This window comes from Carcharhinus amblyrhynchos, chromosome 20, assembly GCF_965287045.1.
Source record: "Carcharhinus amblyrhynchos chromosome 20, sCarAmb.v2.hapA, whole genome shotgun sequence".
In the NCBI taxonomy this organism is placed as follows: Eukaryota; Metazoa; Chordata; class Chondrichthyes; order Carcharhiniformes; family Carcharhinidae; genus Carcharhinus; species Carcharhinus amblyrhynchos.
The window spans coordinates 8,238,997-8,264,474 of NC_137343.1; the positions used below are offsets into that span (position 1 = coordinate 8,238,997).

Below are 25,478 nucleotides of genomic sequence, written 5' to 3' on the forward strand. Positions count from 1 at the left end.
TCTGAAAGATGTGCTGATTAGGTGAATTGGCTGTGCTAAACTTTCCCTCAGTGTACCTGAACAGGTGCCGGAGAGTGGTGACTAGGGGAATTTCACAATAACTTCATTGCAGCGTTAATGTAAGCCTTACTTGTGACACTAACAAATAAACTTTCAAACTTTTCAATTGGACTGTGTTGTACATTCTTAGGACGTGAATTCAAAAGCTCGTTTTGAAGAACTCAATCTTTCAGTTTGTTCTCTGAGGTTCATTAATATTTTAACCCTGTCTGCCACACACTCCAACTTGTGCATTCCAATTCTTTTGTCAGCAATTCACAAGCCAAAAAATACAGAGACAGAGCTCCTAACTTCACAAAACAATGTGACTATATTGATAGCTATGAATGCTACAGACAGGAGCTTTGCATTTTCTGACATGTTTTGCTGAAGGACTTATCAATATTGTTCAGATCTTTCACATCTTTGAATAATTTCTCTCTGTGGGGTTTAAAGATTCTCAACTTTTGTGTTCAAATCCTCCCCTGGCCTCTCTACTGCTGTAACATCCTCTTGCTTTACAACCCTCGAGGTCTTCTCTAGCTCTGGCCTCTCGTCCATCCCTGATTTCCACCATTGGTGGCTGAGCCTTCTTGTCTATTCCTGCTGGGGATAAATTGTCTTGGAACAATTTATTACCATCAGGAATAGACTCCAGAGGTTCAGTTTCTCCCTTTCTGAGACAGAGAGGTCAAGTGCCTTTGCAAAGGGATTACTATCTACAAGATGCACTGCAGCAATTCACCAAAATTCCTTAGACAGCACCTTCCAAACACATGATCACTTCCATCTAGAAGGAGGGGGGCAGCAGATAAATGGGAACACCACCATCTGCAAGTTCCTCTCCAAACCATGCACCACCCTGACTTGGAAATATATCGCTGTTCCTTCACAGTCACTTGGTCAAAATCCTGGAATTCCCTCCCTAACGGCATTGTGGGTCAACCCACGGAACATGGACTGCAGCGATTCAAGAAGGCAGCTCACTGCCACCTTCTCAAGGGTAACTAGGGGTGGGCAATAAATGGTGGCCAGCCAGAGATGTCCCAGGAATGAATTTTTAAAAAATGTCCATGTGGTGTAGGTGCATCCACGATGCTGTTAGGAGGGGAGTTTCAGGAGTTTGAAGCAGTGACAGTGAAGGAACGACGATATATTTCCTAGGCAAGATAGTGAGTGACTTGGAGGGGAACTTACAGGTGGTGCTGTTCCAACGTATCTGCTGCCCATATCTTTCGAGGTGGGCAGTGGTTGTGAGCTTGGAAGGTGCTATTGACAGAGTCCCGGTGAGCTGCTGCATTGCCACCTTATACTGACTGCTGCCAAGATGCATCAGTCGTGGAAGGAGTGGAGGCTCAAGGTGATAGTTGGGGTGTTGATCAAGTGGGTTGGGGGCATCTCCCAACACCCATCCAGAAAAGTGGGGAGTATTCCTTCACACTCCTGCCTTGTGCCTTGTAGATGGTGGACAGGCTTTGGGGAGTCAGGAGGTGAGTTACTCAATAATTCCTAGCCTTTGACCTCCTTTGACACGCTCTACAAGTTGCTGTTTGTTTTTGACAGGATATGGAGATGCGGGCATTGGACTGGGGTGAACACAGTAAGAAGATTCACAACACCAGGTTAAAATCCAACCAGTTTATTTGACTATCAAATAAACTGGTTGGATTTTAACCTGGTGTTGTGAGACTCCTTACTGTTTTTGACAGGCTGGAGGTTCACCGCCCACGGTGACCGTGTCCCCACTTCCTGACAACCAGTATTTTAACATGCCAGTAAATGTCTCTCTTCCACCCTGCTCGGTTGTCGGTGGGGGGAGTTCCCCACCGTCCTCTGAAAGCCTTTCCGCCCCCACGGGGATTAACCAAACAGACTGCGGGGGAGCTCTCGGCTACCCAGAGGGAGCAGGTCCACAGGTGAGAGAAACTGGTGAAAATACAGCAACTTCTGACGAAACAAGTGAGCCTCTTCTGGGGCTGCAGTAACGGGGGGCGGGGGGAAGCTGCCTCCAGATGTCCCAGTGTTGATAATGCTAGCAGGGTGCAGGAAATAGATAACTTGTAAATGTTAAAAAGCCTGCAAAGCTCAAAACCTAATATGGTGCAGCCTTCACCGTGTAAGTGCAGCAGATGAAGGCATTCCATCTCCCTGTGGAGCACAGATGCCATCGGAGGCAGGAAAATAAAGTGCAATATGGGTTTTTGTTTTTTGCATTAAAATTGAAAAAGGAAGGAAAAAATTATATATGTCCCCCCCCCTTCTACCACGCGATCATGCGAAAAGGCAGGAAGCGGCGCACATTAAGAACAATGTGCAGAATGAAGCTATTGTGAAAAACCCAATATTATTTTCCCTGGTGAACTTGGCAGGATTCCACCCTCAGATGGATCTCCTGTGATCAAGGGGAGAGGGCTGCCCTGGCTTTTCATTAGGGCCCCCAAGGTGTTCGCGTTGATTCAGCCGTCACGGCTCAGTGCGTTCACAAGCGGTTCAGCTGTGCTGGGTAAGCGTCTCCGTGTCAGGGGCTCAGGAGCCCCACAGCATTCGCCTCAATGTCCTCACTGTGCTTCTCACAACTGTGGTTGTTATTCCAAAGGCTGCACTGAATTTCCGCTGTTGGGTAGGTAACGCTTTCAACTCCGTGTGCACCACCACCCCCCCCCCCACCCCCTCCACCTCTGCTACACCCGCAGCCAGATGTGAAATTGGATTTCAGGAAACTCGCATTGCAAGCTCATAACTTCAACTCAACTCACACACAAGGAAAACCGCCCTCCATTCCCCCCCCATCCTATCAGCTTGGAAAGGATTACTGCTGCACAGTGGTTAGCATTGCTGCCTCACAGCACCCAGGGATCCCAGGTTCAATTCCTGCCCGGGGTCACTGCCTGTGTGGAGTTTGCAAATTCTCCCTGTGTCTGTGTGGGTTTCCTCCGGGTGCTCTGGTTTTCTCCCACAATACAAAGATGTGGGGGTTAGGTTGATTGGCCATGGCAAATTGCCCCTTTATGTTAGCGGGATTAGCAGGGTAGCTATGTGGAGTTACAGGGAGAAGGCCTGGCGGAGTTGTTGTCAATGCAGGTTCAATGGGCCGAATGGCCTCCATCTGCACTGTAGGGATTCTATGATGACAGCTCAACTCAATTCTGTGAACTCCCCTTTAATTAGCAGAGACACCAGTGACCAGTTAGTCCCCTCAGATATCATAATAATGATCAATGTGCTTCTGTGCCAGAACCATAGAAACGTAACAGGACAAAGGAGGCCATTCGGCCCATGCTAGCCTGAGAACACCCAGACTCTTTCCAATTCCACCTCCTGCTCCCGGCCCATAGCCCTGTAGCTTACAGCCCTTAAGATGCAGATCCAGGTACTTTTTGACAAAGTTAGGAGCGGCACAGTGGCATTGCTGCCTCACAGCACCAGGGACACGGGTTTCATTCCAGCGTTGGTCACTGTCTATATGGAGGTTGCACATTCTCCCTGTGTCTGCGTGGGTGCTCTGGTTTTCACCCATAGTCCAAAGATATGCGAGTTAGGTTGATTGGCCATGCTAAAATTGCCCCTTAGTGTCAGGGAGACTAGGTGGAGTAAAGGTATGGAGTTATGGATATAGGGCCTGGGTGGGATTGTGGTTGGTGTTGACTTGATGGGCCAAATGGCCTCCTTCTGCACTGTAGGGATTCCTTGATTCTATGAAGGGCAGGGGAGCTGACTAACACTTGTTCCTCAGGCAGCCACATTGCTAAAGCAGATTGCCTCACATGCTGTTTGTGGGTGCTTGCTGTGTGCAAACTGGTTATTGTGTTTTCCTGTGTAACTGTGCTTCGAAAGGATCTTATTGGCTTGAAAGTAGTTTGGAACAGCCTGAGGCCAGGATAGGTGCTATAGAAATGCAAGTCTATATTTCTCCATGTGGTATGGAAGTCTGTAGCGTTGATCTACAAATATCGCTAAGCAGTAGCTTTTGGATTTGGATATTTTTGAGATTATCCTGTTTAATGGCAATTAGCATATGGCATAATTGGATTCCCACCATGTGCTTGGAGAAACCCTCTGTAAAAAACCCATTTCCCACCGAGAACAAGTTTTGAGTTGTAAAGTGCAAAATCTTCCTGGAGATAGGAAGGAGTTTTCCCCTGAGTAGGGGGGTCAATAACCAGAGGCACTGATTTAAGGTAAGGAGCAGGAGATTTAGAGGGGATTTAAGGAAAATCCTTTGGATCCAGAGATTGCTGGGAATCTGGAACTCACTGCCTGAAAAGGTGGTAGAGGCAGGAATTCTGACAACATTTAAGACGTATTTAGAACCTTTACAGTGCAGAAGGAGCCCATTCGGCCCATCAAGCCTGCACCAACCACAATCCCACCTAGGCCCTATCTTTATAACCCTTCACATTTACCCTGTAAGTCCCCCTTACACTAAGGGTGCAATTTATCATGGTCAAACAACCTAATCTTATGTCTTTGAAGTTGGATAACATACAAAGCTATGGACAAATTGCGGTAAATTGGGATTAGAATAGATAGGTGCTTGATGGCCAGCATGGACACAATGGGCCAAAGGGCTTTTTCCATGTTGTAAAACTCTCTGTCTCTATATTGATATTTACAGAGTTAGCTAACAGGGCCTTTCAACTAAAATTAACCTGGTTTCTATAACTGCTTATTGATCCACTTCACTAAGTGTTATGGTTCAAGTTAGAAACTCCAAAGTGTTTTATGAAGCCTGCCTGAATCATAGATTTTATATCTTGAATTTGGCTAGGGTAAGCATATTATGTTCCACTTCAGGTACGTTTCAAAAGACCCACTAGGGAGCTTTTATCAGACAAAGTTTTTTTCGGAATATATTAACATGTACAGTAAGAAAATTAACAAGATCTTTCATCAATTACAAACAAGAAACAAAACAACCACTATATTGTATAACTCCTAACAAATATCTCTAATGTGTTCCAATTAAAACCCAAATCCAATAAACAAAATCCTTTAAACAGGTTAATTGCTGCACAGGCTGAAGCTCACTTGATACTGGAATCCAGTTCCCTGGGTTGAATGCTGATTTCAAATGATCTTGAAAATTTAGAGCAATTTGTATTTGTCAACTCCCCAAAATATTGATTCTTTACTACAGCATGGCAACAAGCCTTTCTTTCAGCTAACTGGTAAAACTTTCGAAGCAAAACAAAGAGAGAGAGAAACTTCTTTCAGCAATGCTTCTAACACTGCAGCCAAAATGAAACTGAAACCAATCCCTGGTCAGAGAACTCTCCACTCACCTGACGAAGGGGCAAACCCTGTAAGCTTGTGGATTTACTATCAAATAAACTTGTTGGACTTTAACCTGCTGTTGTGAGACTTCTTACCTGAGCTGCACATAGTTTTTAAAAAATTCTCCTCCCATCAATGACATTAGCTAAGGCTGTGAGCTGCAGAGATCATGATTTATAAAAAAAAATCTCTTAACGGGACACTAACATCATACTGAGCTATAACCCAAGTGGTGAGATTAAAATTTAGCTAAGCTAATAGTTGGGGATGGAAGCTGACACTCTGCCTGATCTGACCATTTCATCTCCACATTGGATAGAATCTGTCTCAGGGCTGCTACAAGCCCACAGCATCCTCTTATAATCCATTTCAATTCACCCCATTTTCACATTGGCCCCGATTTGAAATTTGATCTAATGGGGAAGCAGTTTAGTTTTAAATTTAAATAGAGACTTTATTCATTCAATTCCCACCACAATCTGGCTGACCACAATTTTAACCTGTGGGTGGTGAGGACACCAACCCTGAAACCAGCCAACCCTCCTGCACGTCAAGTTCTGATATTTTAATTGCTACCATCCTTCCACCATTTGAGATTTTAACCTCACGCCTGCGCATTGGGAGGACAAGTGACGTCTTGGGTGGCGGACAGGGTGGAAGAGCAGTTGTAGTTTTCCCCAGTGTACTTTTCCACCTGTGAGAACCAACCGGAAAGCTGGATTAAGGGCCAGGGCATGTTCCTTGAGCAGCACCTTCCAAACCTGTGACCTTGTTAACACCTAAAAGAACAATGACAGCAGGCGCACAGGAACTCTGCCACCTGGAAGCTGGCCCCCAAGTTACACACCATCCTAACTTGGAAATATATTGGCCATTCCTTCATCGTCGCAGGGTCAAAATCCTGGAGCTTCCACCTTAACAGCAGTGTGGCTGTACCTACACCATGTGGACTGCAGCGGTTCAAGAAGGCAGCTCATCACCACCTTCTCAAGGGATGGCATGGTGGTCTGGCCAGCAATACCCGCATCAAGGAGAACAGAAATATTTCCTTCAACCATACAAGGAATCTTCAAGGCTTTCTTGTGTAGGGGCTCCACTCTCCTCCTACTCCTGGCATTCACTAATTGCAATTCCTCACTCCGAGTGCCATGGGGATCACTTCCATTCATCACCAGTGATGGCCCCCTATACCTGCACCCCCATTCTCTCTCACTGACTAAGCAGTGATACACAGGAACTGCTGGAGGAATAAAGACACAAGCTCACCTTCTACCATCCTTTCAGTTGCTTGATTTGCAACAACAGTGCTGTTGACTTTTCATGGCAATCCGTCACAATCAATTCAGCATCAACGTAGAAATTAGAAACAGGAGTAGGCCATTTGGCCCTTCGAGCTTGCTCTGCCATTCAGTATGATCATTGTTGATCATCGAATTCAATATCCTGACTCCCCCCTTCCCCCAATATCCCTTGATCCCTTTCGCCCCAAGAACTGTATCTAATTTCTTCTTGAAATCAAACAATATTTTGGCCTCAGCTACTTACTGTAATAGTGAATTTCACTCATTCACCACCCTCTGGGTGAAGAAATTTCCCTTTACCTCAGTCCTAAAAGTTTTACCCCTTTTCATCAAGCTACAACCCCTAGTTCTGGACTCTCCAAGTATTGGGAACATTCTTTCTGAATCTACCCTGTCTAACCCTGTTGGAATTTTATAAGTTTCTATGAGATCCCCTCTCACTCTTCTAAACTCCAGTGAATATAATCCTAACTGACTTAGCCTCTCCTCATATGACAGACCTGCCATCCCAGGAATCAGCCTGGTGAACCTTCTCTGTACTCCCTCTATAGCAAGGACATCCTTCCTCAGATAAAGACACCAAAACTGCACACAATACTCCAGGTATGGCCTCACCAACGCCCTATACAATTGCAGCAAAACACCCCCACCCCTATCCACAGGCCCAAGCGTGAGGTGAGGAAAACCCTCTTAGTAGCTGAGGGAAATGACTCATTAACTGTGTCCCTCAATGGTCTTTCCATGATCTTGAGCTTATTAAAAATCAACTTGTCCATATTTGCAGCCCTCTCCACCTATTACTTATACAATCCTTGTCTGGAAGTGTGCTGATGTTAAAATTCTCAAACCTCTCCATGTCTTGTCCCCTTCCTATTTCTGTAACAATTTCCAGCCCCATGACATTTTTGCAATCTCTGTGCTCCTCCAATTCTGGACTCCAGTGCATCACAGATTTTAATCACTGCCCCAGCTGGTGGCTGTCTCTTTGGATATCTATCGATAAGCTCTGGAAGTCCGTTCTGCTCTTCCTCTCCAAACCCTCCTCCTTTTTAAGAAACTCCCGAAAACCAATTTCTTTGACCAAGTTTTTGACCACCTGCCCCAATATCTCCTTATCTGCCCAAGTGTCAAATTTCACCTGATTGTGCTCTTGAGACGTATCCAGGGATGTTTCACTGTTGATAGGTGTGATGTGAGTGCGAATTAACTCTGGTTCAGTTTGTAGCGCTCTGACTTGCAAGGTTCTGGGTTCAAGTCCCCCTCCAGAGCTTGAGCACAACAAGCAAGGCTCACATTCCAGGGCAGTGCTGAGGGAATGCTGCTCTGTTCATAGAGTCATAGAATCATACAGCACAGAATCAGGCCCTTCAGCCCATCATGTCTATGATGACCATCAAATACATAAGAACATAAGAACATAAGAAATAGGAGCAGGAGTAGGCCATCTAGCCCTTCGAGCCTGCCCCGCCATTCAATAAGATCATGGCTGATCTGTCGTGGCTCAGTTCCACATTCCCGCCCTCTCCCCATAACCCTTAATCTGCTCAGTACAAGGATTTAATTTCTGCCTTCAGGCCTTTCTTTGTGGCTTCTCTCTGGTGACTTCTTTCTGCACCTTCGCTTCTTGAGCTTTTCTCATGGCAGAATCCTTCTTTGAGTTTTCATTTAGTTTTCAGGATTTTAATTTCTTCTGCAGTTTCTGTGAAGTTTTGAGTCATTCCATTAATTTCCACCATGTTGTAAGGTGTTGAGTATAGTTCCATATGACTTACTAAAGGTACTTATGGTCTTAACAATCAGTATTAACTACTAGAAATTATCCTTATACGTACAGTATAGGTTATGTCTCCATGCTCACTTATACAGGTGGCTCTGTCCAACACTAGACTGACACCTAGGTATGGGTCATGTGTCCTCTTACATTACTGTGTGGGCAGTACTGTACTCAGTTCCACATTAACCTTGATGTGCCAGACCCTGATACTTTAGTGATCTTTTTCAAAAAGCAATAAACCTAATAACACATGCCTTACCAACCTATAATACCAACCTATATTAATCCCATTTACCAGTATGCGGACCATGGCCTACTATGCCTTGGCAATTTAAGAGTTCATCCAGAGTATTCTTAAATTTTGCAAGAGTACCTGCCTCTACTACCCTCTAAACCACTTACCCCTCACCTTAGACATATGCCCTTTGTTCTTAGATCTTCCCAAGGCAGAGATCTAAGACCAAAAGGCATATGCCTAAGGTGAGGGGTAAGTAATTTAGAGGGGATCTGAATGGTAGAAATATTAAAAGAGGCCACCATCCTCTCAGGCAGTGCGTTCCATATTTCCACCATTCAGACCCCCTCTAAACCACTTACCCCTCATCTTAAACCTATGCCCTTTGGTCTTAGACCTCTGCCACGGGAAAAAGATCCTTACGTTCTACCCTATCTATGCCTCATAATTTTGGATACCTCTATCAGATCCCCCCTCAGCCTCCTCTGCTCCAGGGAAAACAAACCCAGCCTATCCAATCCTTCCTCTTGCTGAGACTTTGCCTCCCAGGTAACATCCTGGTGAATCTCTGCTGCACCCTTTCCAGCGCAATCACTTCCTTCTGATAGTGTGGCAACCAGAACCATACACAATATTCCATCTGTGGCCTCACCAATGTTTTATAAAGTTATACCAAGGCCTCCCTGCTCCTATCGTCTATGTCCTAGCTAATGAAGGCAAGCATCCGTATGCTTTCTTCAACTCGCTATCTACCTGCAGGGGTCTATGGACTTGTATGCCAAGGTCCCATTATTTCTAATTACTCCCTAGGAACCTGTTGTTCATTGCGTATATCCTACACTTATTAGATCTCCTGGTTGGAGGTGCTAATTTTCTGATGAGATGGCAAACTGAGGCCCCACGGTACTGCACAAGATGGATGTAAAAGATGCTACAGCGCTACTTTGAAGAGCAGAGGATTTCTTCCCAGTGTCCTGGCAAATATTCCACTTGTGGGAGTTTGCTGTGTGTAAATTGGCTATTTCCTCCATTATAACAGCACCTCCACTGCAGAAGGACATAGTTGTAAAGTACTTTGAGATGTCTGCTTGTTGTGTAAAGCATTATGTAAATATAAGCATGAGAAAGAAAAGTTCTCACTTGTGCTTGAATGGATGTCGAATCCATTCATTCCTCCAAATAGACCGAGGGCACTTGGTATGATTTTAAAAATGATTTATTGAATATAACTTGAGATTAAAATAATCCCAGAAAGCGGAAAAGAGAGAGAGCGAGGGAGAGGACCCAAGCCATTGGTCCCAATTATAGACTTGGGGCAGAATTTTCCAGCTGCACTGATTTAGAAGCTGGAAATTCCTGCCCGACCATCAATAGGGTTTCACATTCTCTACAACCTGCCTGCTAAAATTCCAGCGGCGGGACGGGAGAATTCGATCTTGAATTCAAAGCCTTGCAGCATTCGGCTGAACAATAACTGAACTGCAGATAGCTGTTACCACAGTATAGCTTTCTGGTTATCTTTTGTTATTAAATGAGCAGGCACACATAGTCCCCAACTTTCAAAAACAATTCACAGCTGTGTCACCATGAAAGCTTGTTTATGATTAAAAAAAAATTCTGATAACATTGCACTTACAAATGTAGTCAATTTCTAAGCTAAACCTGGAATTCCAGACTGAGTTTTAAAATGTGGCCAATTTAGCGTAAGTTAGCTTTACAGCTTAGCATAATAAGGTAAGATAAAGTTTATTTATTAGTCACAATTAAGGCTTACATTAACAATGAAGTTAATGTGAAAATTCATCTAGTCATCACATTCCAGCACCTGTTTGGGTACAATGAGGGAGAGTTTAGCGTGGCCAATGCATTTAACCAGCACGTCTTTCAGACTGTGGGGGGAAATCAGAACAAACCCATGCCGACACAGGAGAATACACAGACAGTGACCTAAGCTGGGATTTGAACCTGGGTCCCTGGCGCTGTGAGTGCTAACCACTGTGCCACTAGAAGCTTGGGAAATAAATACCTTAAAATGAAGCCTTTTAACTAATGTAAACCATAAAGTGGATCCCACAGGGGATCAACACTAACTGTCTTCTCCATCTTCCTTAGGATGCCTGTTTCCAGGACTGACCACACGCTGAAATATCATTTCAGCAGATTAGTTTGGAAGTTATTCTCCTGGCAATTTCCAGTTGTGGGCTCTGGTGCTACTGTTGGGGTCAGGATGTGGGTGTGATTATCTAGTTCCACATGGCTTGGGCGGGCGTCCGAACCCGCAGATGGAGACCAGTCCCAGCAGTTAAAATCTCTCCAGGCCTCAAATGTGCTGCTCACCCTGATCCCTCCCCACATCAGGGGGACTGACTCCTCCCTTTGACGATGCATTTATACAGTACAGGAGCCTCGACAGCTCAGAGAGAGAAACCTTTGCTGGTACACTGTTATCAAACCGGTAACAGCTCGTCTGAAATAGAAGCCGGTTACTATTGAGTCAGTGTCTGAAAATAGGTTGATGTCTGTGCTGAGATCACCCAAAGACAAATGAAAATTTAACTGAGACCTGACCAGGTAAATTCCGCCAAGTAATGATGTCTGCAGCCAGAGTCAATGCAACGTATCCGGGTGGCTTTAATTAGTGCTGGAAAACTCAAATGGGCGGCATTGAACATTCTGTGTTCCCACCTATTATTCTCCAAGTCTGATTAAAAAAAAAGGTTAAAGGGATACGAGGAACTGGTAGGGAAGTAGAATTGAGAACAGGAAGAGATCAGCCATGACCTGATTAAGTGGCAGAGCATGTTCAGAGAGCTGAATTACCTACTTCTGCTCCTCATTCCTATATAAGATCATAAGGAATAGGAGCGGGAGTAGGCCATCTAGCCCCTTTGAGCCTGCCCCGCCATTCAATAAGATCATGGCTGACCTGAAGTGGATCAGTTCCACTTTCCCACCCTCTCCCCATAACCCTTAATCCCCTTGCCTACCAAAAACCTATCTACCCCGCGTCTTAAATATATTTAGCGAGGCAGCCTCCACCACTTCAACGGGCAGAGAATTTCAGAGATATGCTGTCGTCTTGTTCTCACAGAATCCCTACAGGACAGAAGGAGTCCATTTGGCCTATTGGATCTGTACCGGCCACAATCCCACCCAGATCCTGCTAATCCCCCCAACGTTAGGGTCAATTTAGCATGGCCGATCAACCCAACCCGCACATCTTTGGACTGTGGATGGAAACCAGAGCACCCGGAGGAAACCCGTGGGGACAATGTGCAGACTCCCCACAGGCAGTGACCCAAGCCAAGAATTGAACCCAGGCCTCTGGCGCTGTAAAACAGTAAAAAGTCTGACAACACCAGGTTTTAGTCCAACCGATTTATTTGATAGTAAACTCACTAGCTTTCGAGGGGATTCCTTCTTCTTCAGGTGAATGGAGAGCTGTAAAACAACAGGACTAACCACTGTGCTACCGTGCCATCCATTCTGTTCTCAGCAGATATTCTGGGTCATTATTTTCCTACAAGACATGGCAAAAAATAAGGAAGATTGGCATTGACAGAGTGTCTTACACAACCTCAGGATACTCCAGTGCCTCACAGCCAATGGAGTACTTTTGAAATGTTCGCAGTAACACAGTAAGGGAAGTTTCACAGTCACTTCATTGCAGTGTTAATGTAAGTCTAGTTTCTGACACTAATAAATAAACTTTAAAACTTTAAATGTTGTCCCTCTTGTGATCCAGGAAATAATACATCCAGTCTAAGTACAGCAAACTCCCCCAAAAGGCAGGTAACCTGTTTGCAATGTTGAGAGAGGGACAGATGTTGGACACTGGAGTGAACTCTCTCCCCACCTTCAAAATAGAGCCATGGGATCTTTCACATCTGCCTCAGATGTGGGCATCTCACCCAAAGGAGGGCAACTCTGACAGTGCAGCACTCTCTCAGTGCTGCACCAGAGAGGAGACTTGAACCCATGACTTCCTGTCTCAGAGACGAGGCGGCACGGAGCCACCAGGAGGTTAAAAAAAAATGAAGGTGGTGGGAAAGAAATGGGGAACGAGAAACGCTGGTGGAGTTTTGGAAGAGTTAAAAAGCAAATAATGCTGCGTTTCAATGAAGTCCAGCTATGATAACACCAGTGGAATCTGCTCCGGGAGGCTTAGATCCTTGTTTTGAGATCTGTACATGGTGCTTGGGGGCCTCAGGACAAAGCAGGAATTCTTAATGATTTTTCTTTCCCCTTTGCCTCTCCAGAGGAAGCAGCACGTGACTGCAGTTGCGTGCGGGTTAGGGAAGCTCATGCGAGGAGAAACTGTTCTGTGTTAGGAGCAGAGGGGCAGTACAGCTTACAGCTGGTGTCCTTAACGTGACAGTGACTAATGGAGAGAGGATTGAGGCTGATGATGTCGGGTACATGTTTTCGGAGGTTTTTTTTTTCTCTCTCTTCTCCTTGGTGTAAACAGAGGAAGGAGCAGGCTGTCCTTGGCTATGTCTTTGTCCGTTATGATTGAGTGGCTTTGCATACCATGTTTGATGAAAGCAACGTTCGCTCATTAGCATTCCTGCCTCCATCCATTGGTCAAATCCGCTTCACGTCCAAAGGTTGACCCAATCAAAGCTCCGTGCTACCAGACTTCTTTTCAAAGCCAGTCTCCATGTATTTTACGTGTTGTGGAATGATCCTCCAACAATTCCAGTCATCTCTCCCTGTCAGTTATTTTTAGGAATGTATTTTTGGATCTGAGTCTGAACGTTTCGGGAAAGTAGAGGCTTCAAATCCAGCTCCAGGCTTGGAGCTCATAATCCTCCGGTGCTGAGGGAGGGCTGCAGTGCCAGGGGCGCAGCTTTGATCTTCAGCTGATGTCCTGCCAGCCTGCTCTGGAGGATACTGAAGTGATAGTGGGCTGCACGGTGGCACTGCAGCCTCACAGCGCCAGGGACTCCGGTTCAATTCCGGCCTCGGGTCACTTGTGTGTGGAGCCTGCACATTCTCCCCGTGTCTGGGTGGGTTTCCTCCAGATGCTCCGATTTTCTCCCACAGTCCAAAACTGTGCGATTAGTTTGATTGGCCATCTCGATTGACCCTAGTAGCAGGGGGATTAGCTAGGGTAAGTATGTGGGGTTACGGGAATAGAGCTTGGCTGGGATTGTGGTCGGTGTGGCTCGATGGGCCAAATGGCCTTCTTCTGCACTGTAGAGATACTTTGGGATTGTATCCCATGAGAATTTGCTTCCCCTGGTTGGAGGGTTGGTTAGATTGGACACAGATTTAAGATCATTGGTAGTTCAGACAATTGCCCCAAACCTTAAGGCTTTGTTTTATGCTGCCCAACATTCATGGTTTATTGGACAGGATTTGGTTGGGTGTCTTGCTGCATGTTAATTATATTGTCCTTCCCTGGGGTGTGGGCATCGCTGGCTAGGCCAGCATTTGTTGTCCATCCCTAATTGCTCCGGAGAAGGTGGTGTGTTTTCTTGAACCGCTGCAATCCATGTGGTGTAGGTACAGCCACGGTGCTGTTAGGGAGGGGGTTCCAGAATTTTGACCCAGCCTCAGTGAACAATTGAGGCTGACTGTTAACGCGGGTGTAGCAAGTTGTAGCTGAAAGAGGGGGTTGAATTATACACCAAATTTATGGAAGCAGAAAAATGCTGGATAAACTCAGCAGCTCTGGCAGCATCTGTGGAGAGAAACAGAGTTAACGTCTCAAGTCTTGATGCCCTTCTACAGAACTGATATAAGGTAGAAAAGGGGAGAGTTACAGAGTAGGAATTGGAGTGGAGGAAATGGCACGGAATAGGTGAACAAGGATAGGTCGGGGCAAAGGAGAGCTTGACAAATTGGTCATTGAAATTAGACAAAAGGGAGTGTTAATGATGCCCATTAAGGAATGCAGAGTTCTCATAGCAGCAAAGGTGAGACAGCAGAACGTGTTAATGGGAGCGACTGAACAGGAGATCGAGTTGGGGAAGGGGTGGGATTGTTGTTGAGGTTGGCCAGTCAGCGGAAAAATACTAACAACAAAGTGCAACAGGGTTGTGGAGGAGGGGGGAGGGAGCGGAGTAGGATTTAAGATTGAGGGGGAAGTTTACTATTTAATGTTGCTGAATCATAGAATCCATACAGTGCAGAAGGAGGCTATTCGACCCAAGAGTCTGCACCGTCTACAATCCCACCCAGGCCCTACCCCCATAACTCCATGCATTTACCCTAGCTGATACTAAGGGGCAATTTAGCATGGTCAATCCACCTAGCACCTATCTTTGGACTGTGGGAGGAAACCAGAGCAGCCAGAGGAAACCCATACAGACACTGGGAGAATGTGCAAACTCCACACAGACGGTGATCGAAGCCGGGAATTGAGCCGGGGTTCCTGGAGTTGTGAGGCAGCAGTGCTAACCCGCTGTAAACATGCCCAATGTGCTTAACGTGCTGAACATATTACAGTCTTCGGGACACAACATTAAGTTCAACAGCTTCACTACCTCTCCTTTTTTCCACTCTTCATCCCCGAATGGCTCCATTAACACTTTGACAAGAGATTTGACAAAGAGTCATCTGGACTCAAAATGTCAGCTCTTTTCTCTCCTTACAGATGCTGCCAGACCCACTGAGATTTTCCAGCATTTTCTCTTTTGGCTGCATTAACATTCCCTTTTGTCAAATGTGTCCATGACAAATTTGTCCGCCTCCCTTTCCTACTCTATAATTCTTTACATTTCTACCTCGCTCCAGTTCTGTAGGAGAGTCATCTAGATGTGATACATTAACTCTGTTTCTCTCTCCATAGATGCTGCCAGACCTGCTGAGCTTATCCAGCATTTTTCGGTTTTCATTTCAGATTTCTAGCAACCGCAGTATTTTACTTTTACCTGGAAAAGCATGATGTTTGGGGCTGGAAAATTGGATTGTCCCATACTCCGGGACTTTGAAAAATGCAAAAGTAACAGGGTTGATTTTGCTTTTCCAGCACTGTCATGGCCTGATCCAGCAAGTAGAAAGTGTGAATAATGTATTACAAAATGGCCAGATCACTGGATGCTTGGGTAAATCTCTTTTCCCACGCTATTACCCCCAGCACACACTGTTACACTGCGCACCTGAAGAATGCGGAGCTCTGATGTGCAGTGAGTCCAGCCTCTGATTTCCCACCCTCCTCGCTGTAACATTAGCTTTCTCCGAGCTCTCTCCTACATACACACAACACACACAGGCATTTGCTGCTATTTGCTCAAAACTCCCTCCAGTTCAAGGTTGTGTTTACTGTGCTATGTCTTCAGCCTCGGGAGGGTGCCCTATAATGTAGGATCATGTGTCCTCATCATTACTACCCCTGTCTGGTATGAAGAGGGATGACTTGGGGAGAGTTTTCTGCTCTTTGATTATGTACCACAGAACACGCCGTCTACCTGGGTGGCAGCCTGTGTACTTGTTCCACTGCCATGACAACACGATGGTTAGACCAACACACCTATGGCCTCCTGCATTCCTCTTGACATCTCATGGGCAGCAGTCTTTGAAGATGCTGCAGTGATATTTACCAATGCAAATTAATCAGTAAGTTCATGCCCAGAAGTTAAGAGTTCTTTCTTAAAACTGCCAGGTAATAACATGAAAAGTAAAAGGTATTTTCTTCTGTTGAAAAAGAATTCTCAGAAAGCTGAAACCACTGCAGTAAGTAGCTCACACATTGCTTTTTTTTTAAGAGGCCACTCTTTATTCTGTTGGGTAAATTCAACATTATTCACCCTTCAGGCTGTGGTCCATGGATCTCAAATACTGTCACCTCCTTTTATTGCCTTAGTTTTATCAATATAACGATGGATATTATTTCTCTTTTCACATTTACATGTAGCACCAAAGACTGCTACATAAGATAAAGGTGCATGGTGTTACGGTGAATGTATTAGCATGGATAGAGGATTAGTTAGCTAACAGAAAGGAAAGAGTGGGAGGGTAAATGGGTGTTTTTCTGCTTGGCGATCGGTGACTAGTGGTGTGCCTCAGGGATCAGCATTGGGACCACAATTGGTTACGATTGACATCGATGATTTGGAGTTGGGGATCAAGTGTAGTGTGTCAAAATTCGCAGATGACACTAAGGTGGGTGGAAGAGGAAAATTTTCAGAGGATGCCGAAAGTCTGCAAAGGGATATAGATAATCGAAGTGAGTGGGCGAGGGTCTGGTAGATGGCGTACAATGTGAGGTCATCCATTTTGGTAGGAATAACAGCAAACTAGACTATTATTTAAAAGGTAAAATATTGCAGCATGCTGCTGTGCAGAGGGACTTGGGTGTCCTTGTGCAAGAATCACAAGGAGTTGGTTTGCAGGTGCAGCAAGTAATTAAGAAGGCAAATGGAAGTTTGTCCTTCATTGCTATAGTGATGGAGTTTAAAAATAGTGAGATTATGTTGCAGCTGCATAAAGTGCTGGTGAGGCCACACCTGGAGTACTGTGTACAGTTTTGGTCTTTTTACTTGAGAAAGGATATACTGGCACTGGAGGGGGTGCAGAGGAGATTCACTAGGTTGATTCTGGAGTTGAGAGGGTTGGCTTATGAGGACAGACTGAGTAGACGGGGGCTATACTCTTTGGAATTCAGAAGAATGAGGGGAAATCTTACAGAAACGTATAAGATTATGAAGGGAAAAGATAAGATAGAAGCAGGGAAGCTGGTGAAACTAGAACTCGGGGGCAAAATAACTAGCCTCAAAATAAGGGGAAGCAGATTTAGGACTGAGTTGAGGAAGAACTTCTTCACACAAAGGGTTGTGAATCTGTGGAATTCCCTGCCCAGTGAAGGAGTTGAGGCTACCTCATTGAATGTTTTTAAGGCAAGGATAGATACATTTTTGAACAGTAAAGGAATTAAGGGTTATGGTGAGCGGGTGGATAAGTGGAGCTGAGTCCACAGAAATATCAGCCATGGTCTTACTGAATGGCGGAGCAGGCTCGAGGGGCCAGATGGCCAACTCCTGCTCTTAGTTCTTATTCCTCTAGATTCCAAAAATGCCCTCCTACACACTTTCCCTCAGCATCTTCCCTGTATAATTATAGCTCTGTAAACAGGCACTCACCTGATGAAGGAACAGTGCTCCAAAAGCTCGTGAAACCAAATAAACCTGTTGGACTTTAACCTGGTTTGAGTTATTGCTCAACACTGCACACAACACTCTCCCTGTGTCCTAATCAATTTTCATTGAAATTTATCAATAATTCTTCACTCTTGTGCATCAGGCATACAGTGAACTCCCAGAAGCAGCAGTGAGATAAATGGCCAGATATCCTGTTTTAGTGACATTTATTGTGGGATAAATATTGGCCAGGACACTGAGGGGGGGACTTGTTGCTTCTTATGAGATTTTACCATTCACCCAAGGAGGCAGAAGGGGGGTGTCCATTTGATGCATCATTGCCACAGTTTTTCCATCTTGGGGGAGTCAGGTGACTGCTGCCATTTTCCAAAAATAAAAAATTGTGCACCGTTTCAGTCATTCAAAGACAGACCGATAGTGACAGGAAATGACATCAGCAAATGTGCCCCCACGTTTTCTCACAAATCTACCAGTTGAAGAAATGTTTTAAAAATGAAGCACAATTATTATTTCTCAGTCCTGTGTAATCACTGAAAATGTGTTTGAGGAGAATCATAGAAACTAGAAACAAGAGTAGGCCATTTGTCCCTTCGAGCCTGCTCCGCTATTCTCTTTGATCATAACTGATCATCAAATTCAATATCCTGATCTCATCTCCCCCCCTTTTATCCCTTGATCGCTTTTGCCCCAAGAGCTATATCTAATTTCTTCTTGAAATTGCACAACATTTTGGCTTCAACTACTTTCTGTGGTTTTGAATTTCTCAGATTCACAACTCTCTGGATGAAGAAATTTCTCCTCACCTCCTAAAAGGTTTATTCCTTGCCCTGCATGGTAGCACTGTGCTGGGGAGCTGGCTTCGATTCCTGGCTTAAGTCACTGTCTGTGCAGAGTTTGCACGTTCTCCCTGCATGGGTTTCCTTTGGGTGCTCCGGTTTCCTCTCACAGTCTCAAAGACGTGTTGATTTGGTGCATTGGCCATGCTAAATTCTCCCTCTGTGTAGCGACTGGGGGATTTTCACAGTAACTTCATTGCAGTGTTAATGTAAGCCAACTTATGTCACTAATAAATAAACTTAAACAAACTATGACCTTTAGTTCTGGACTCCCGCACCATCAGGAACATTCTTTCTGAATCTATCCTGTCATATACGAGAAATGAAGGGTGGGGGTGGGGGATTAGCAGGGTAAATGTGTGGGTGGTGGTGGGGTTTAGCAGTTGCGGTCCTCGGGTGAAACCTCTTCATGTCCTAATAACTTACTGTATGTAGAATAAATCTCTATACCGTCCATTACTATCCCACCCTGCTAACCCTGAATCCATGAAAGCCTTAACAAATCCTTAAAACATGCCACTGATCTTTGAGGGATTAAAGAAATGGTTTCTAAAAAAGGTTCCAGTTGCATCATTTTCAGAAACAGTATTTGTAAAAGGGCATAGTTACTGAATGCAATAACAGACACTGACTGTTCACTTGCAGGGGAAGGGAAGGGCTTGAATTGCTAGCTGATCCAGTGTGAATATGCTGCTATAATCTCATAACAATTGAATTCTTCAGTTTTAAAATGGTTGATACTTCGTATAACACAGGCGGCGGTTCATAAGCTGACAGTTGCGTATCAATTATTTAAAGGGAAATATGAAACCTGTAAGCTTTCACTTGGCGGATAAAGACTTTCCAAAATAATGAACCTGGACCAGGGTGGGGAAAGGGATATTGAAAATGGGAGGAGGGCTAATTCCATTCCTTCATCCTATTTCACCATTCAATTAGATCACGGCTGACCCTATATCTCTCTTTTATCCACCCAACTTGGCTCTATATTCCTCAATATATGTCTAACAAAAATCGTTGATCTCAGATTTATAAATTGCAATCGAGCCAGCGTAGAAACCTAGAAACTAGAAGCAGGAGTAGGCCACTCGGCCCTTCGAGGCGGTTCTACCATTCATTATGATCATCGAATTCAATATCCTGACCCCCCTTCCTCCCATATCCATTGATCCCTTTAGCCCCAAGAGCTATATCTAATTTCTTCTTAAATCACACAATGTTTTGGTCTCAACTACTTTCTGTGGTTGTGAATTCCACACATTCACCATTCCCTGGGAGAAGAAATTTCTCCTCACCTCAGTCCTTCGAGGTTTACCCCTTATCCTCAAACTATGAACCCCTCGTTCCGGACTCCCCCACCATTAGGAGCATTCTTTCTGAATCTACCCTGTTAGAAGTATTAAAGTTTCTATGAGTTCCCCTCTCACTCTTCCAAAGTCCAATCTCCGGCACCTCCAGCATGCTTTGTCTGGGAGAGGTTCCCTACACCCCTCAGCACGGTGGCACAGTGGTTAGCACTGCTGCCTCACAAAGCCAGGGACCTGGGTTTGATTCCCGGCTTGTGTCACTGTCTGTGTGGAGTCTGCCTGTTCTCCCTGTGTCTGCGTGGATTTCCTCCGGGTACTCCAGCTTCCTCCAGCAGTCCGGAAGGCATGCTGGTTAGGTGTATTGGCTGAGCTAAATTCTCTCCCAGTGTACCCAGACGCTGGAGTGTGGCAACTAGGAGATTTTCACAGTATCTTCATTGCAGTGTTAATGTAAGCCTATTTATGATAATAATAGAGTCATAGAGGTTTACAGCATGGAAATAGGCCCTTTGGCCCAACTTGTCCATGCTGCCCTTGTTTTTAAACCCCTAAGTTAACCCAATTGCTTGCATTTGGCCCATACCTCGCTATACCCATCTTATCCATGTAACTATCTCAATGCTTTTTAAAAGACAATGTACCTGCCTCTACTACTACCTCTGGCAGCTTGTACCAGACACTTAGCACTCTCTATCTGAAAAACTGTCCCTCTGGACACTTTTGTATCTCTCCCCTCTCACCTTAAACCTATGCCCTCTAGTTTTAGACTTCCTTACCTTTGGAAAAAAATATTGACTATCTAGCTGATCTGCGCCCCTCATTATTTTGTAGACCTCTATAAGGTCATCCTTCAGCCTTCTACACTCTAGAGAAAACAGTTCCAGTCTATCCTGCCTCTCCTTATAACTCAAACAATCAAACCCCAGTACCATCTTTTCTGCACTCTTTCTAGTTTAATAATATCCTTTCTATAATAGGGTGACCAGAACTGTACACAGTGCAGTTTAGTAATAAATTAACTAAACTAAAGCCCTCCCCAGCTGTCTATCAGTTTGTGCGTGAAGGCATGTTACCCATCTGCACTTCTGAATGAAATAGGAATACAATACCACAGATGCTGGAAATTTGAAATAAATAACAGTAAGTGCCAGCATTACTCAGCATGTCTGGAAGCAGCTGGAGGGAGAGGAACAGAGTAAACGTTTCAAATAGAATATGACTCTTCCTCAGAACTGATGGAGGGGAGAAATGTGATGGTTTTAATACCGTCGAACGCAGAGAGGTGGGAGGAAGAACTAAAGGGAAGGTCAGGGGTAGGGCAGAGGACAGGAGAGAGTAAATGACGAAGATGTCCTGGAACAAAAGACAAAGGAAGTGGGGTTAGGTGTGGGTAAGGAAGCAAAACGTTGGTCCAGATGCAGTTGCTAGAATAATGAGCAGATCCATGTGAAAGACATCCTGCGCGGTGGCACAGTGGTTAACATTGCTGCCTCACATCTCCAGGGGCCCGGGTTCGATTCCCAGCTTGGGTCATTGTCTTTGTACATTCTCCCCGTATCTGTATGGGTTTCCTCCGGGTGCTCCGCTTTCCTCCCGCAGTCCAAAGATGTGCAGGTTAGGTGCATTGGCCATGCTAAATCGACCGTTAGTGTCCTGGGATGTGTAGATTGGTGGGTAAATATGTGGGGTGATGGGGATAGGGCCCAGATGGGGCTGTTGCTGGTGCAGACTCAATAGACTGAATGGCCTCCTTCTGTTATGTAGGGTTTGTATGATTTCTATACTTTGTGTTCAAAGGAGAGACAGCGGGAGGCATTAAAGACCTGTGCAGTAATGTTGCCTGCAGGAAATTCTAGCTTGTGCAAGTTTTCACATCCACCGCATTTTGTACTAAATTTGGGTGAACACAGCAACAAAAATTATACAGCTGATCTTCTAAAAAAACAGGAAATATTTACAAGGTGCAGGCAGAAAAGGGCTAATTGTTAACCTTAGTGTTCCTGGCCTGTTAGATGTTAAACTGTGATCTCCGGGCAACTGTGTGGAAGAGCTGCTGTGTTCTCCCTGAGGTCCTGACCTCTAATTATACCTCCACAAAGATCAGAAAGAAAACAGAATATAACCCAGTCACCGTCGCTTTGTGGGAGTTTGCTGTGAGCTGTGAAGAACTTGCATTTATGTAGCACCGCTCATGATTATGTCTTTGTCTGTCTGTTGAATTTGGAAGTGCTCAGGGCTGTGGCTTTCAGCCGTGGGTCTTCACCGGACTGAATCGGCTAATTGTTGGCCCAAGGACGTTGGGTATTTGGGAAGGGACGTCTTCTGAGCTCCCACAAACAGAAAAGTGAAAATGACCCAGATATTCTGTATTCGCGATGCTGATAGAGGGATAACATTGGTCAGATCGCCAAGGGGTATGCCATTGTTCTTCTTTGAAACCTTGCCATGGGATCATAGAATCCCTACGGCATAGAAGGAGGCTATTTGGCCCATTGAATCTGTATTGACCACATCCCATCCAGGCACCATTCCCCTAACCCCATACATTTATCCTGTGAGTCCCCCTGACACTATTTGGTCAATTTAGCCTAGCCAAGTAACTGAACCTGCACGTCATTGGACTGTGGGAGGAAACCAGAGCACCCGGAGCAAACCCACGCAGACATGGGGAGAATGTGCAAACTCCACGCAGACTCTGACCCAAGCCGGGAATTGAACCTGGATCCCTGGTGCTGTGAGGCAACAGTGCTAACCACTGCATCACCATGCTGCCTTGGGCATTCCACTATGGTGCTGCCATGGATCTTCTAGTCCATGATGTGGATATGCCGGCGTTGGCTTAGGGTAAACACACTGGGGTAAACACTCCTTCTAGTCCATGCCAGCAGGCAGATGGGACTTCAGTTTAATGCCTCAAAGATGGTACCATGGTGCAATGTTCCCCTAGTTCTGCAATGCAGGATAAACTCAGCAGGTCCAGAACCACCTTTTTTTCATTCTTTCCCAGGATGTGGACATCATTGGTGATGCATTTTTAATGCCCATCCCCTCACTCGCCCTCTGGAAGGAAAACCAGAGGGCACAATCTTCCCGTCACCACAGGAATCATAGCGGGCGCTACACGGACCGTACGAAGACCTGTTGACCCCAAGTGGGATTTTCCGCTCTTGGGGAGCTGTTTTTGAAGTTTGAGAATGTTCCCAGAAAGGGGGTGGTGCACCGTTCCCAGGGACACTACAATACCAGCCCGATACGTGGACTAGACAGAGCAAGCCCCTATTCCATCTCCCTAATCCAAAAATTAATTTAATATATGGTCCCCAGGTAAGGGACGTATCAGATATTAAACTGATAACAACAGATTTTTTAAAATTTCAATTCAATCAAGTCAAATCCAATTCAGAGTCCCAACAAGTTGAGACATTCCCGATCCAACAGGACCCTCACCTCCTGCCTTGGGCTTGATCTATATGATCCAAGCTGATTGGAATAGGTGTAGCTCCTCCTTCAAAGCTTGATCTCATTTGCATCTTAGTCAAAAGGCTGAGACGCCGCTTTTAAAAATTGCTTCAAATGAAGCTAAAATGTAATGTAATGACTTCAACCAAGCGCAGCATGTCGATACTACGCTTGATCTTAGCCAAAAGGCTGAGAACGTGATGGGAAAATCCCACCCCAGCTTTTATGTTTCAAATCCAATGGGAATCTCCTTCAGAACTGGAGGGGAGTCGAACTGTTGATGGGTTTATATGCAACTGAAACAAGAGGAGAGGGATAGAAATGAAACAAAATGGCAGGTAGGTTCGAGGATAGAGGGGGAGGTTAAATGGCAAAGGTGTCAGGAGACACAAGGCAAACGGAGTGTTAATGATTGTGTTAAAGATGGAGGAGGGATTTCCCACTCCCGTTTTCAGGGGGTGAGATCAGCGGCGGGATTGGGAAAACCCACACCAGACTCCGAAAATGCAATTTATACTGATGGGATTTCCCACAGTGATTGTCCCTTCACACCGCAAAAGACCATAAGACATAGGAGCAGAATTAGGCCACTCGGCCCATCGAGTCTGCTCCGCCATTCAATCATGGCTGATACTTTTCCCATCCCCATTCTCCTGCCTTTTCCCCGTAAATCCTAATCCCCTTATTAATCAAGAACCTATCTATCTCTGTCTTCAAGACACTCAATGACCTGGCCTCCACAGCCTTCTGCGGCAAAGAGTTCCACAGATCCATCACTCTCTGGCTGAAGAAATTCCTCCTCATCTCTGTTTTAAAGGATCGTCCCTGAGGTTGTGCCCTCTGGTTCTAGTTTTTCCTGCGAGTGGAAACATCCTCTCCACATCCACTCTATTCAGGCCTCTCAGTATCCTATAAGTTTCAATAATATCCCCCCTCATCCTTCTAAACTCCAACGAGTACAGACCCAGAGTCCTCAACCGTTCCTCATACGACAAGTTCTTCATTCCAGGTATCATTCTTGTGAACTGCCTCTGGACCCTTTCCATGGCCAGCACATCCTTCCTTAGACATGGGGCCTGTCAATGTTGTAATGAGAATCCTGATGTTCAATGCTGGGATCTCAATCAGAATGCATCTAAATGTAACTATCAATGCCTTATATTCCCCTTCCCCTGTGAAATTGTCCAATTACATTGGCACGAGGGCATGCCAACAGTAACGACATCAGGTCTCCCACAGTGTGCACTGGGGGCAGTGCCCGGAGGCATTGACAAGGGACAATGCCGGGGACAGTGTCTTGAGGCAGTGATGGCTGAGGGGGTGTTCGGTTGGGGAGTAGAGGATTCTGTGGAAGGGGGTGTTTGGGGTTGGGATTTTTCGGGGGTGTTTAATTTTTGATTTTTTCATGGGGATGTTAAAACTGAAGTTGCTGGTGTTGTGGGATCAAACAAAACTCACCTCATCAGCGTGATATCATTGGACCCACTCCACGGAACTATTTTGCTATGTTGCTCTCTATACCGCGGACCGAACTGCAGTTGAGGCTGATGGCTTGCACGCTGTCTTTCCCTCCCATTGCCAAACTCTGGAAAAAATAGTGGGGGCCATGGTGCAGTGGTATTGTCAGTGTAATGCTCTGGGGACATGAGTTCAAATCCCAACACTGCAGATGGTGGAATTTGAATCCAGTAAAAGATCTGGAATTAGTGGTGACCATGAAACCAATGTCAATTGTCATAAAATAAACCCATCTGCTTCCCCAATGTCCGTTAGGGAAGGAAATCTGCTGTCCTTACCCAGTCTGGCCTACATGTGACTCCAGACGCACAGCAATGTAGTTGACTCTTAAATGTCCACTGAAATGGCCCCAGTTAAAGGTCAATTAGGGATAGGCAATAAATGCTGACCCAGCCAATGATGCCAAATCCCCTGAACGATTGAAAACAGAAATGAGAAAATTCTGCTTTGGTTCAGACTAGCAGCTCAGCAGGGCTTGCTTTTCATTTTATGTTCAGGTGGGTCTTTAACCCATGATGTTTAACCAATTGAGCCATTGGCTGACTCTGGCTCATGGCTGCTGTAAGAAGTCTGACAACACCAGGTTTAAGTCCAACCGATTTATTTGATAGTAAACTTGCAAGGTAGTGCG

At 45.3% G+C, this 25,478-nt stretch overlaps 1 pseudogene; it reads right to left on the reverse strand.

The window, feature by feature from the left end:
- Positions 1-23,079: 23,079 nt before the first annotated feature.
- On the reverse strand, positions 23,080-23,254 carry LOC145356202 (U2 spliceosomal RNA; annotated as a pseudogene).
- Positions 23,255-25,478: the final 2,224 nt, after the last annotated feature.